The following is a 14,833-nucleotide window of genomic DNA, read 5'->3' as shown; positions in this document are numbered from 1 at the left end:
CAATTACACAGGGAACCATAAAAAGAGAATTAGACATTCTGGACAGGCTTGAAAACCAAACAAGTCAGGCTCTCTCAGCATTCTAAATTAAGAACCAAGTCATTCTATATTTCTCACATCACTGAAAATTAAAAACAGACATATCTACCGCATAGCAAGCACGCTCACTCAAGAGAGGCTTGATGGCCCAAAACATGCTAGATTTGTTTCCAATTACCATGTCCACATTTGAAACCCTGAGGAAGCTCTAGAAACCAGCACGGACAGATCAGAGGCAAGGCGCATTAGCCTAACAGGACTCAGGACCAAATGCTGAACCCCAGCCTCCTCTACTCACGGCCCCCCACGGGGTCTTTGAATAAGAAACCTAGATCATTTTGTCCCCTCCTTTGGCCTAGAGGCATGAACCTTCCCTTCTCTGCTCTCACCTGCCCCTCTCCACTCTCAATCTCCAGCTTCTGGTCCCTTGGACAGACATGTCAACCCAGCCACGGGCTCCCTACCAGCATTCCCGTCCCCACCACCATATAGGAGCTGGGTCTGGAAGTACGGGATTAAAATATGCAAGCCTTTTTCGAGTTGAACTTTGAAGTTGGGCTTTTTCTTGTTGATTTTTTTTTTTTTTTAAGAAGTCATACAAGTGCTTTTCACGTCTTCTGCCTGTATTCATCTTGTGTAGAATCAGTGTAACATTGAGATCAAGAGTCTGAGTCCTGGAGTCCAACCATCTGGGTTTACATCCCGGCATTGGCACTTAATGTGTCATGGCAGGAAAGTGACTTTACATCTCCAGGCCTCAGTTTCATCATCTGTAAATGGGCTCCTGACCCGGCACACCTCACCAAGCAGGAACAAGCGGGCTATGCATAAAGCAGCATGTCACAAGCAATCAATGTTAACTTTCATTCATATTTTTTCATCTATGGCTGGGTGACTTGTGGCAATTAAAGGCCTCTTGTCTGGTCTCAGTTCTTGGAAGAAATCAACTTGAAGACTGTCTTTCAGTGCTAACATGTAATGATCCTCAGGTACATTTAGAATAAAATCCAGGCCAAGGAGAGTGGATTCTTTGAGGCCAGGAGCTCAAGATCAGCCTGGCCAGCATGGTGAAACCCTGTCTCTACTAAAAATGCAAAAATTACCTGGGTGTGGTGGCACATACCTGTAGTCCCAGCTACTCAGGAGACTGAGACACCAGAATAATTTGAATCTGGGAGGCAGAGGTTGCAGTGAGCCGAGATTGTGCCACTACCCTCCAGCCTGGGTGACAGAGCGAGATTCTGTCTCAAAAAAAAAAAAAAAAAAGAAAAAGAAAAAGAAGAAGAACATCCAAACTGCCCATCGCAGCTGACAAACCTGCATGATCAGGCCCCTGCCCACATCACCAGCTTCATCTCCCCCACTCCAGTCCAGCCACATGGGCCTCCTTGCTGCTCCTGGAACAGGCCACGTTTGTTTCTGCCATAGGGCCTTTGCATATACTATGCCCTCGGCCTAGAACATTCTTCCCCTGGGTCTTCCCACGGCTAATTTCTCCTGATCCTTCACGTCTCAGCCTAAATGCAGGGCCCTCCCTGGGTAGCCTGGCAGAAAGACAGCTCCCCTAGCATCGCTCCATCACATCTTCCTGTTTATTTCCTTCCTGACTGTGCTAAGTGTTACCTTATGTGTTTGCTTATTGCCTGTTCCCACCTCCTGCCCCACTAGAATGTAAGCTTGTCCATCACCATGCCTCAGCACCTCCAACAGTATTTGGCATACAGTAGATGTTCAATAAATATTTGCTGAATAAATAAATGAATAGATTGATTCTCAGGTTCCTATGTGGATCCACATATTGCCGAGTGATTCATTCTCCAGCAACTCTGAGAAAGGAGGCTCATTCATGTCTGGAACAGAACCCCTACGTTTGGAGTCTGCCTAAACTCACTACCATCTGAGCCAGTCTGCAGGAATGTGTCTCACCATGAAAGAGACATATTATACCAGGCCAATTACACTGAAAGTCAGAAGAGCAGACTAACTTGGGCTGGAAAAATGAAGTTTACAATCTTGAGATTGAGTTGAAAGCACAGCAGCCTGGCAGCTCACGGAGATGGCGAGGGAAAAGTGAGGCACGTGCAGTGCGCCCTACTGCCAACTGTTGACCCAAAGACCAGACCACAGGGGTAAAGCATCCTTCAGAAACATTTCTCCCAGAGTTTCTCACTCAGGACGCTGACCTGATATTGGAGAACAAGGTATCTACTATCTGCAGAGGCCTGAGCTCTGGGAGAAGCAGGGGAAAGGGAGAGGTTTGATCCCCAAGAGACGGCAACTGGGGAATGGAGCTTGCAGAAACCCCGTGCAAGCATCAGGCCCTGACCGTGCCCAGCATGGCAGTGTGTGAATGTGCCAGGAATGCTGGGATGGGAGGCTACAGCACCAGCCCTGATGGCAGCCACTTCAGAACACACTGATAAGACATTCCTCTGCGGGAGCCAGGGGAGGGAGACCATCTGGATAAATAGCTAATGCATGCGGGGCTTAATACCTAGGTGATGGGTTGATAGGTGCAGCAAACCCCCATGGCACACGTTTACCTATGTAACAAACCTCTGCATCCTGCACATGTATCCCAGAACTTAAAATATAATTAAATGAAAAAACAAAAACATTCCCAGGAAACTGCTGTTCAGCTTCACAAAAATGTTCCACCAGAGACATCTGGATGAGCCATAAGCTCTGGCCTCTCCCGTTTCACTACAGCCACAGCTGAAAAAGAACCCCAAGATGGTAAAGAGGCAAAAGCCAGGGCTGAGGAAATGCAGGACAGCCAGCCGAGCCAGCCACGGCATAAAAAACGTGGGTTATTCCCAATCGAATGACACCTCCGCCCCCACACCAAAGACTGTGCAGGTCTCTCTGGATTCAGACCAAAAATTCTGAGTCACTTTTGCCACAAGGGGGAAAAAAAAGGAGAAGGCAGACGTGATGTGTACCTTTCCACACTCTATTTTGGGATTTTAAGATCCAGTTTCTTTCATTTCAAAGGGTGGGTTTTTGGAGGGCTCTCTGCATAACTCTTAGACTCAGCACGGCGAGACGGCGCTGAGATGGGCTCTGTCGGTGACCTGGGGAGAGGCGGGACCCACTGGCAGATCAACAAAACGCATCATTCAGGAACAAGGGGCCCGTTCTTGTGTGGAGTGCATGGGGCCTGGCTTCCATAAACATGATGGAAGCCTGTGGGCTGAGCCAGTCTGACTCACCTCTTCATCGGGGCCATTCCCGAGTTCATTCACTCCTCCGTTTAGTCATTCATGCAGCAGAGTGCCTCTCAGGGAAGGAAGATTAAGCTGAAGGCTGTCCTTCAGGATTATTAATATACATGCCTTTGGTGAAGAATCGAGTGCTTCTCTGGATGGGTGGTAACATTCGGGATTATCATAATCCCACAATTTAAGACATTGGGGTAAGAAACCAGTAAATCAGGATTTCTCAACCTCGGCACTATTGGCCAATGTGGACTATTGATTTTGGGGCCAAATAAGTCTTTCTTGTTGAGGGCTGCCCTGGGCACCATAGGGCGTTTGTTGGCATCACTGGACTCTACCCAGTAAGTGCCAGCAGCCACCCTTTCCCCAACTGTGATGCACAAAAAAGTCTCTGGACATTGCTAAATGTCCCCTGGGGCACGAAATCACTCCTATTGAGAAACATTCTTAAATTAAGCTAACATTTATGAGGAGAGGAAAGAGAAAATCTGCACTGAAACCCTATCCCTTGTCCATCAGAAAGTGTTTCAACAGGACCTTCAGGAAACACCCCAGATGCTTCCACTTTTCACGTTCTCATCAACCTCCCTGGGTCCCAGCACTGCCATCTGGATCCCTGCATCCAGCCTCTCACTAATCGCTGCCTTGTCCCTTGTTCCCATTCTGAATAGAATCTCCACAAGCAGCCAGAGGGATCTTTTAAAATCAAGTGAGATCCCATCACTTCCCTACTTAAAATCTACCCATGGCTTCCGGGTGCATAAAGAATTACATTCAAGCTGGGCGTGGTGGCTCACGCCTGTAATCCCAGCACTTCGGGAGGCCAAGGTGGGTGGATCACTTGAGGTCAGGAATTCAAGACCAGCCTGGCCAACATGGTGAAACCCCGTTTCTAATAAACATATAAAAAGTAGCCAGGTGTGGTGGTGGGTGCCTGTAATCCCAGCTACTAAGGAGGCTGAGGCAGGAGAATCGCTTGAACCCAGGAGGCAGAGGTTGCAGTGAGCCAAGATCATACCACTGCACGCTAGCCTGGGCAACAGAGTGAGACTCTGTCTCAAAAAAAAAGAAGTGTGCAGATGACTTGCAGAAGAGTTACTAACAGGAAGCTCACCAAGATGGTGAGGGGGCCACTTTGGCCCTGTTTGCCTCCCTCCTTGAAATTCCAGTGCTTGGAGTATAGAGGTGGTAGCTGCAGCCCCAGCAATCATTTTGAACCATGAGATGGCCTGGAGTTGAACAGGAGGTAAGAAGGAACCTGGATACCTAATGACTTCATAGCACTTTGGACTACCCATCTCTAGATTTTCTACATTCTTAGATGAGAACCAACTGTTATTTGGGGTTTTCTGTTAGAGATAATTAAACCTAAGTCTAATTGAAGGGCTCATCAACCCATCAGCATCACACCAAGTCCTCCATTCCTTCATTCAAGTTCTTCTCAACTGCATTGCAAAGACAGTAAGACAACCATGTCTCTAGGTGGCTTCTAGTTAAACTCAAGGTACAAATGGCACGTGGATCTGTGCACCAGCCTGCTTTACCAAAGGCTTCAAAAACAATGATTTCTCTGAAAACCCAGTGCCAAAAGAGAATCTGAAAGAAACTGCCATGCACAAAGAGTCAGATGATTCAACTGCTCAGAAACATACCAAGTAATGACACCCAAGTCAGTCTGCAAATGTTCTCATCCTCTTACTCACAATCCAAAAGAACGTCTAGAAAGGTATTCCCAAGAGGAGAGGTGAAGTGGGGAAAGACGACTGTCTGACACATGCAGGAATGACGATGGTCCTCGCTAGAAATAAAATTGCTGCTTACTTTCTGTCTGGTTTCCGAATTGCTTTTTCCTGGTTAAAAGGTGCCAGGCCTGGCAGCTTTCTAAACATTTAACATTCAATTCAAGTCAACAAATATTTGTTGAGCTCTGCCTATTCACAAAAAGGGCCATGCTGGGGAAAACTGGATAATAGAGAGATGCTATAATTAATCGTAATAACAACAAAAACGACAGCTAATAATGTATGGAGTGCTTGCTAGATACGGGGCATTGTGATGTATGATATCTATCAATCTTCACTGCAACTCTATGAGAGAGGTATTATAATTTTAAACAAGAGGGAACTGAGGCTCAGAGAGATTCGTTTGCTCAAGGTCACACAGCCAAGAAGAGAGAAGCCAGGATTCCAACAAGGCAGGTCTACCTCCAAGACCCATTCTCTTGACAACTATATGATCTTCTGTTCCTGTAGTCTCTAAAGAGGGAAGAATACACATCCACAAATGGCCACACCACTGTTCCCCAACCTCAGTCATTTTTGAGTCATATTCCTGATCTTCTACTGGACTGTGGGTTACTGAATCTCTTTACAATTTAAATTCATATCTTTACTTACAGAAATTTATCTTAAAAGAAACTTTATGTTGCTACCATAAATAGGAAACCAGGATCACCAGCGAGAAATCAAAGGTGCACATAAATACACAACAAAATAAACGTGCCATTAAAATAATTATAGCAGATATCCATGGTGGCACATGCCTGTAATCCCAGCTACTTGGGAGACTGAGACAGGAAGGTTGTTTGAGCCCAGGAGTTTGAGACCAGCTTGGGTAACATAGTGAGACTCTGTTTCAATTTTTTAAAATTTAAATTAATAAATAAAATAATTATAAATGTTAAAAATGCTGACTAAGTAACAGAACATTAATCAGCATGCTCCTTTCCCAGGGAACCGCGGTTTGCAGAACACACGACTGGAACTCAAAGTACAGCAGAGGAGGTGCTGGAGCACCAGGTTTGGGGAGCCCCAGGGTGGGAGGTCACCATCTCCAAAGCCAGTAGATCATCAAGAGATGGTTAAGAAAACCACCCAGGTCAGTGCCCAGACACAAGAGGTGCCCAGCAAACCTTCGCAAAAGGACCCAAGGAGGTCTGCTAAGGACTCTTCACCAGGAGAGAAAAAGTACCACTGCCTGCCCACATGCTAGAACGGTCCTGTGTTCAAAGGACTAGAAAAAGAAAAATCATCTCCTGGCTCCAGGGCACACATTTTTAACCTTTTTTGTACCAATGACCCCTTTTGCAGCTTGGTGAAGCCATGGTCCTATCTCTGAGTGATTCTTCCACATGCATAAAATGGACAAGGTTAAAAAGAAGGAGGAGGAAATCAACCAATGTATAAAAACGTAACGTATTTTCCCCAAACTAAAAAGTGGCATTCGTTCAGGCAGCCTGTCTGTCTGTCTTCCTTGCTCTAGGTTTGCATGTGCTGTGCCTGTGAGGTATGCAAGGGCAGACCAGTAAAGATTCATCGACTAGTTCTCCAAGACAGGAAGCTTGGTTTGCAGTGTTTGCCCATTTCCATGGTGTCAACACTCCCACAGTGGCTGATTTCCAGCTACCGGTGCGGCGACACTGTATACGCAGCCGGGAGGAGAAGCGAGCGGTACCATTACATGCTCCCTCCGCCACGCGGATACACGGATGCCTATGACCTCGGGCATATAGGTTAGAACAACACGTAACAAAGTTTCTGGAACTTTAAAAATCAGCTCCCACGAGGCCATGAAAACTGGCTGCAGGCCACTCCTGGGCACCCATGGGTCTCTATGTGCTTCTGTTTAGGTGCATATCTACTCAGACTGCAGTCTGTCCATCTCTTACTCTCTTCTCCCAGTGATTTTCACACCTGCTAGCTGAGAACAGCCCCACCCCCACCAGCGCGCGCGCACACACACACACACACACACACACACACACACACACACCCCTTGCCCCAGCCCTACTCCCTGTGAAAGCTTATGAAGACCCTGCTATGGTCTGGCCTGCACGCACATACTCCCCTGCGCCCCCGGCAATGCCATGAAACCCCTTGTTCACTGGCCCGGGCTCCCCTTAGATCTGGAGAAAGCCGCATCCCCGTACATCCCAGAAATGGGCAAATCCTGCAAACCAAATCACCTTGGCCCCAAGGCTCCCAGAGCCTTCTCGTCCCAGCAGGAGGGAGAGCCTCATCTTTAAATCCCATCACACACATCTTCCTGTCTAGACGAAGTCCCTGGCTGCCAGGGCCTCAGAGTGAATGGATTCACAGCCTTCACCCCCTGGCACCACCGAGCCCCGCCGCACCCCGCCACTGTGCTCAGGACGACCTGGGCAGCCCCCCGACTTCTAGAGAAGACACAGAGGAGACTGCGCAATCAACAGACAGGAGTGTGCGTGAGTGCAGCATGACATGGGCACGCCATCCCAGAGAAGCAGGCACCCGCTGCACTAAGCGTCATCCACCATCCTTTCGCTGAAAAGTTGGAAAACAAACAACAAAAACCCCGCCCGGCCTCATTTAATGCGGACCAAACACAAAAGCCACAGGGGAAAGCTTTTCCTCTCTGTGCTTCCCTTTTCCGGCGGAGGAACACCACCAGCCAAGATAAGGGGCTGTGCGGGGCCCTCTGCGCGGCTTCAAAGGGCTGGCACCCGCCCCCCAGGCCCGCTCCCACTCCCACTGGCTAATGGGCTCCCTGCTCCAGCCCTTGGGGGAGCAGGCGGCGGCCAGGGCTCCATGCCAGGCGACTTGGAAGAGGTTTAAGGCTCACGCCACAGAAGGGAGGAAGCCCGGCCTGTCAAGAGGCGTGATAAAGCAGCTCCTTATCACAGTTTTCCTTTCAACTGCCTCCAAGTGAGCGCCGGCCGGGGCTGGGCCTGTCAAGGCCGAGCGTGTTCCTTTCATGTCGCCCTGTGTTCCTCACTCAGCGACGTATCCACGGGCACATGGAACTGTAGCATCAGCATTGGAGTTTGCAGCTTGGGGCCAGAGTCTCCAGGAGGATGCGATCGTGTGCCTCCCAGCCTGGGTCTCTGGTGAACCATGTAGTATCTGCAAATCCACTAGAACCATCTGGGTCCCAGTTTTGCCATCAGGAAACCAGAAGAAGATTCCAGAGCAGTAGGGCCTAACGGTTTAGACTGGGGGCTAGGTAGTCAGTGGACCCAAGCTCAAGTCCCAACTGCTGAACTTGCTGGCTGTGGACCTTGGGCAGGTCACTCCGACTCTTCGACCCATGTGTCACATAGAAAAAAGTGCTTGTACATTTCATAGAGTTACCAGGATTCAATGAATTGGTACATGCACAGCTCTTAGAACCAGTGCCGGCACATAGTAAGCACTCAGTAAACGTTGGCCTTCATCTTGCTATAATTCTTGTTGTTTTCTCATGGGGCTGTTATGGGCATAGAATGGGGATCGGTGACGTCACATTGCAACTGAGTGATGTGAAATGGACAACGTGCTAGAGAAATGATTTTGATCTTCTAGGCACCTCCCACTCACAGGGGGAATGTCCCAGACCGACACAGTGAATCTACTGTAAAAGAAAGCCTCTCATTACTTGAGCACCTTTCCACCCCAACTATGAGTCTCACTCACCGGGGCCCTGGACTCAGACAGCAGCTCCATCTGAGGCCCCTGGAATGCAGCAGACACTGGTTCAATGCCACTGCAGGGAAACACCACTGGGCCTATCCCCTGAGAGGCGGGGCGTGCTGAGAGACAGGAACACAGTCGATCGCATTGAGAGCAGCTCGGTCCCTGTCCAATCCTTTCATCAGTGGCAACCTCAGCACCATGTCCCCAGAGAGCTGCCCGCACTGTGATGGGCATCAAACACTTAGCAAAGAGCCAGCCCAGAACGTGACACCCTTGACCATCAGCCTTCTCAGACCCAATCAAGTCTCAGATCCGAGACTGGTTGGCGCTGCTGAAAGCTGGCCACACCTCTGAGCCCTCACCTGTGCAAGGGGGAAAATTATAGATGCCCACCCCATGCCCCATGAGCTGTGGCAAAGATTAGACGATATAATGGGGACAGTGCCTGGCACAGAGTGGGTGCTCAGTGAGTGTCAGCAGTGACCATCATCGCCACCACCGTCACCCATTTCAGACCTTCCTCTAAGCCGTCTCAGGCAGCTCGGTCACCGTCACTTTGCTTGGTTATGAGTCCTCTTTTGAATATGGACATAAGAAAGGACAGGACCCCAGTGCTCCTCTCCTCCCCTACACAGAGCGGGCGCCAGGCGCTGCACTTCCATGCGTTTGCTCAGAGAGGCTAAGTCAGCTGCCTAAGGTGTCCAGCGCAGGGCGGGTGCCACTGGAAATCAAAAGCAAATCTGGCAGCTTCCCTGGCTGGCGGCTTTTCTGCTACACCTGCTCCTCCTATTTCCTCTTTGTTTAAACATTTTTCTTTTACTTTCAAGTGGAAATGTGGCACACGTCAGTAATTCCCTCATACGTCACTCTTGAGGGGCTCCTCCCTCTCACCTTTATTTAAGGCCCCAGGGCCCTTTTCTGCTGCTACTGCTATGTTCAGGTCTCGGTCCACAGAGTCAGCATCCTACCCTTGCCCGGAGCTGACCATGGCTCCATCCTGAATTCTAGGGCTGAGAACTCACGTGCCTTGAGGGACTGGCATTTGGCTTCCATAAACAAGGCCGCGGCCCAGTCATCTCACAGCATGGGAGAGGTTCTCACCTCATGTGGCAGGGAGGTGACAGGCTGAGAAGCCACAGTTTGCCAGGAAGAACTTTTTGATGAAACAGGAAATGAAGTTTGTCATAAGAGGGAAAAGCTCAACTCTGACTTCTTAAGGATTATTGAATCCCCGGTAAACTCTGGGCTCAAGCTCTGAGGTCCTCCGTCCACTGAGAAAAACCACTACCGAGATGGTGGTCACATACTGTCCTGAACGTGACTGCCACCTCCTGCTAGTAATCCACACTTGGAAATGAGGCCAGCACAGTCCCCAAGTGGACACCCAGTCCCAACATGGGCATTGTGCTACTGCAGTGGCCTCCAGGTGGAGGCAAAGTAAGACCCAACCCAGCTTGGTGGAGCCAGAACCCCAGCTAGACCCTAAATCTCATTTTATATTTTTTAGACAGGTTCTCACTCATCACCCAGGCTGGAGTGCAGTGGCACCATCTCAGCTCACTGCAATCTCCGCCTCCCATTCTCAAGCAATTCTCCCGCCTCAGCCTCTGGAGTAGCTGGGACAACAGGCGCATGCCACCACACTGAGCTAATTTTTGGTTTTTATTTTGTAGAGACGGGGTTTCACCATGTTGCCCAGGCTGGTCTTGAACTCCTGGGCTCAAGTGATCCGCCCACCTCAACCTCCCAAAGTGCTGGGATTATAGACACGAGCCACCGCACATGGCTGGAAAGCCTCCTTTCTTGAAAAGACTTGAGTGTGACTGCATATTCACCTCAAAGAGAACGCAGCTGCTCCATAAAGGGGTGAGGGGGACACATTCCGTCGTAAATGCCCAAGACAGAACTTGCTGCTGTGTGAGATCCCCAGATCGTCTCTCCTCTCTGGGGAACTGTCTTATCCAGTTCTGAACCCGGGTTTTTTTTTTGCTGACTGGCAGAAGGCAAATAAATGCTACAGCACTCATTTTTAGCAAGCATGGAGTTTGCCGGGACCAAGGAAAACTGACTCACTACCTCTTGTAAATTTGTGGAGTTCAATTTTGTCACTTTCTGTGTTTGAAGCCAACAGTGAACACCCACGTGCGCACGCCCAGGTGTAAGAGAGCTCACATCCCCTGCACTGGCGGCCGCCATGCCATCTGCAGGGGACTCGAACTCACGCCTCAATCAACCCTCCTCTGTCCCTGTGGGAAATCTGTGGATCAGAGAAGACTCCCATTTTTCCTAGAAGGATGCTAAGGTAGGCAGGTAAGGCCAGCTTTACACTTGGTAGCATCTTTTTTATATTAAAAAGAGGCCTTGAGCAAACACTTGGACGTGAAGGTCAGCAAGATCTGGGTTTATTTTTCTAAGCATTTCCAAAGCAGATTCCAAACCTCCACCCAGGGTCACCAACGAGATGCCCAGAGGAGCCAGGTGAGGCATGTGGGTGTGTGAACTGGTCCTAGTGGTGCTGAGACCCCCCTGGGGAAGGCAGATCCAGTCTAAAGGGAGGACCGAGGCGCAGCTGTTCACAACTTGCCATGCAGGAAGCCAGCCATTGTTGCCAGATCTTCTGATTGTTAGAAATCCAACTTGGTATGAGAAGTTTCCTAATTTGTAAATGTTGGTTAACTAGTGTCAGCTGCTGCTTAAAGCCCTGAGCGTGTCAAATGCCATCTGTGGACAGGCTCAGGCCTCGAGCACTCAGAAACAGGGTTCCCTCACCTCTGCACACTCCTGAAGCCTGGACCATTCTTCCTTTACCTCCTGCAACCACTCCCCACCCTCCACTCACATGTCACCTCCTCCAGGAAGCTGCCCCAGATTCCCTGAGGTAAAGTGAGCCTTGCGACCCAGAGCCTCACTACCTTCTCTTTCTTTTATAGTCCTTATCTCTCTATTATAGGTCTTATCTCTATAAACAAATAAAGAATCACTAACAATTGGACACATACTGTTAGGCCCTCTGCTTCAGTATTTATGGTAACCTATTTTGCGGGTACTATCATCATCCCACTTTACAGACACAGAGAAGTTAAGTAACTTGCCCAGTGTCACACAACCAATAAGTGGCAGAACCAGGATTCAAACCCAGGTCATCCGGCTCCATCTCTCCTGCTATTGTTTGTTCAACCAACCGGCTAGTGACCTCAATTATTTTCCCATCTATCTCACCCAGCAGACTGGGCACTCCCTGAAAGCAGGAATTGATCTCATTTCTCCCTCTATCTAGAGTGCACAGCTCACACTCAGCGGCTGTTGACTGAGCATTGCTGCCTATCCTGACTGCCTCGATAGCCCTGGAAGGCCCCAGGCAGGCTGGCAGGGGCTAGAATCCACTCCGTTCTCAGCAGCTCAGTGGGGTTCTTCAGAAGGCTTCAAGCGATGCTGCAAAGTCCCCCACTGAGAAATGTCACTCCCATCCTGGCCCTGAGAGGGGACAGGGGTTTGACTACAGGCTGGGACTAGCACCCAGGTTACTAACAAGTCCCAGCAAGCTTCCCAAAGTCTAACTTCTACCAAACCACGCATCCTCTGAGGCTCTGCCTCTGCCCAAGGCAAGGGCAGCAATGTGTCCGCCTCATGACTTCAACAACTTCGGGTCCAAAGTCAAGGTGTACTTGGGCCAATCATTCTGCTCCCTCCCACAGCAAGAAAAATAATGATCCACCAAAAGATAAATGCAAAAAGAAGATGCACATGAGAACAAGTCCACATGGATGTGTAAGAACTCGCTCTAGAGACACACTTACAGGGTTACTTTAGGGCCAATGCATGAACTTAATATGATCCCATTTTTGCACAAGACTTTTCAGCATTTTTCACCCCAATATTACTTCGCTGAAACCCCTGGTCCAGCCCCAGACCACCCTTGTTCAATCCCTGCAAACAAGGCCACATTTGGATACTCATGGCTTATTCCACGCCTCCCCCAATGATGGACGGTTGCCTGAGTCTAGCCTCTGCAGCCACTGCCTTCCACCAAAGCAGATCCGCCCTCTCCTTTGCTCACAGGAGCGAGGGGGAACTGCTGAGAGGAGGGGCAGATTGGCCAGGGAGGGGGCGATTCAGAACAGGAAGAAGATGGGGTGAGATCGGAGAGGCACGCTTTGGACACAATAAACAAGCCTGCTGCCTTGTTCAGAAAGGGACCCGGGACCCCCGATCCCACCCGGGCCCTAAAAGCATTAGTTCAAAGTTAAAGTTAGATACACGCAAAGCTGCAGCCCCCGGGGGATCTCAAAGCTCAAAAACAATACTCTCTTTGACTCAAAAACCACAAGGGAACACCCACGGCATACTTCTTGATTAAAAAAGGAAAGTGAAAAATAAGGTTTTCTTTTTTTCCTTCTTAATCATCATAAAACTAACGTGTGCCCATTCCATCAAGTCACGACTTCTGTTGCCCTCAAGCGAGCCCAACTCATGTTGGCCACAGACACGAGGGGCCGGGAAGCTTGGGCATGTCCTAGTGAACTGAACCGGTCCTTCTGAATGGTTGTCATTTCCTTCCTCTGCTTCCTTTAACACAGGAAAGCCACCAAGGAGCCGCCTATGCCAGCACATCCATCACCCGGACTCCCAGGGCTCTGTTCATCTGAGAGGCCAGACACAGCGGAGCTCATTGATGCCTCAAAGCAGCAGGGTAGCAACATCTCTCAACCGCTGTTCCTGAGATAGATGAAGAACCCACTATGTGACAGACATTGTGCTTGGGATTGGGGATGGAGCAATGATGAAGGAATGAAGGACAGATGTGTGGCAGGGGGCTGGATGAGTAGGTGGGTCAAGGGGTTGGAGGAGAGGATGGAGGAGAGGAGGAAAGGAAGAGAGAACATATATCAGGCTATGGAAAAAAGAAAAAACAGAGGCAAGGCACAGTGGCTCACGCCTGTAATCCCAGCACTTTGGGAGACTGAGGCAGGCAGATCACTTGAGGCCAAGAATTTGAGACCAGCCTGGCCAACATGGCGAAACCCCATCTCTACTAAAAATACAAAAGTTAGCCAGGCATGGTGGCATGCACCTGTAGTCCCAGCTGCTCAGGAGGCTGAGGCAGGAGAACTGTTTGAACCCAGGGGGTGGAGGTTGCAGTGAGCTGAGATTGACCCACTGCATTCCAGCCTAGGCGACAGAGTGAGACTTCATCTCAAAACAAACAAACACCCAAGTAGAAAGACAGATGATGGCAGGAGAGAAAGGGGATCTGTTTTGGTAGGAGAATCAGGGGAAGCTGCTTTGAGGAGGTGACAATTGAGCTGACAGCTGAATGAAGCAGAGAAAGGAGCCACGTGGATAGCTGGGAGGAGTGAAAGGCACATGCAAAGGCCCTGAGGCAGGAGCCTACCTGGAGTGTTTGAGGAATAGCACGGAGGCCATTATTAGCAGGTGGGAATGGAGTGAGTGAGGAAGAGGCAGGCAGGGACTGGGTGACATGGCCTGGTCCACAGTGAGGAACACAGCATCTATACTCAGGGAGGGGACACAGGACGGCTCAGAATGGGGGTGGTGTGGACCAAGGTACACTCTGAACAGATCCTCTGGCAGCTGTGTGGGAAGCAGATGAATGAAGGGTGCAAGTGGAGGCAGGGAAACCAGTTAGGAGGCTGTCACCCAGACAAGAGATGATGATAGCTTGGCCCCAGGTGACAGAGGGGAGGAGGTAAGAAATGGTTGAGCACCTACTGCAAGCCCAGCTCCCACACAGGTGCACAGAACCATGAGGAAGGCCAACAGGCCAACTGGATGCCCATAAAAGATCATGAGGCAAAGAGAAGTGAATAAGAAGGAGAAAGAGATTCAAAATCTAAAACGCGGCCGGGCACGATGGCTCATGCCTATAATCCCAGCATTTTCGGAGGCCGAGGCGGATGGATTACTTGAGGTCAAGAGTTCAAGACCAGCCTGGCCAACATGGTGAAACCCCGTCTCTGCCAAAAATACAAAAATTAGCCAGGCATGGTGGCTAATACCAGCTGCTTTGGAGGCTGAGGCAGGAGAACCACTTGAACCAAGGAGGTAGGGGCTGCAGTGAGCCGAGATCGCACCACTGCACTCCAGCCTGGGTGACAGAGCAAGACTCCATCTCAAAAAAAAAAAAAA

At 49.7% G+C, this 14,833-nt stretch overlaps 1 protein-coding gene across 8 annotated transcripts in view; it reads right to left on the bottom strand.

Moving 5' to 3' along the window:
* The window catches only part of NFATC2 (nuclear factor of activated T-cells, cytoplasmic, calcineurin-dependent 2), a 177,904-nt gene that overhangs the window by 100,499 nt on the left and 62,572 nt on the right, over nucleotides 1-14,833 (bottom strand). The window lies entirely within an intron of this gene.

This window comes from Colobus angolensis, unplaced genomic scaffold (genome assembly GCF_000951035.1).
Source record: "Colobus angolensis palliatus isolate OR3802 unplaced genomic scaffold, Cang.pa_1.0 Scaffold319, whole genome shotgun sequence".
NCBI lineage: Eukaryota > Metazoa > Chordata > Mammalia > Primates > Cercopithecidae > Colobus > Colobus angolensis.
The sequence above is the reverse complement of the archived record's forward strand: the minus strand, read 5'-3'. Positions and strand labels throughout refer to the sequence as shown.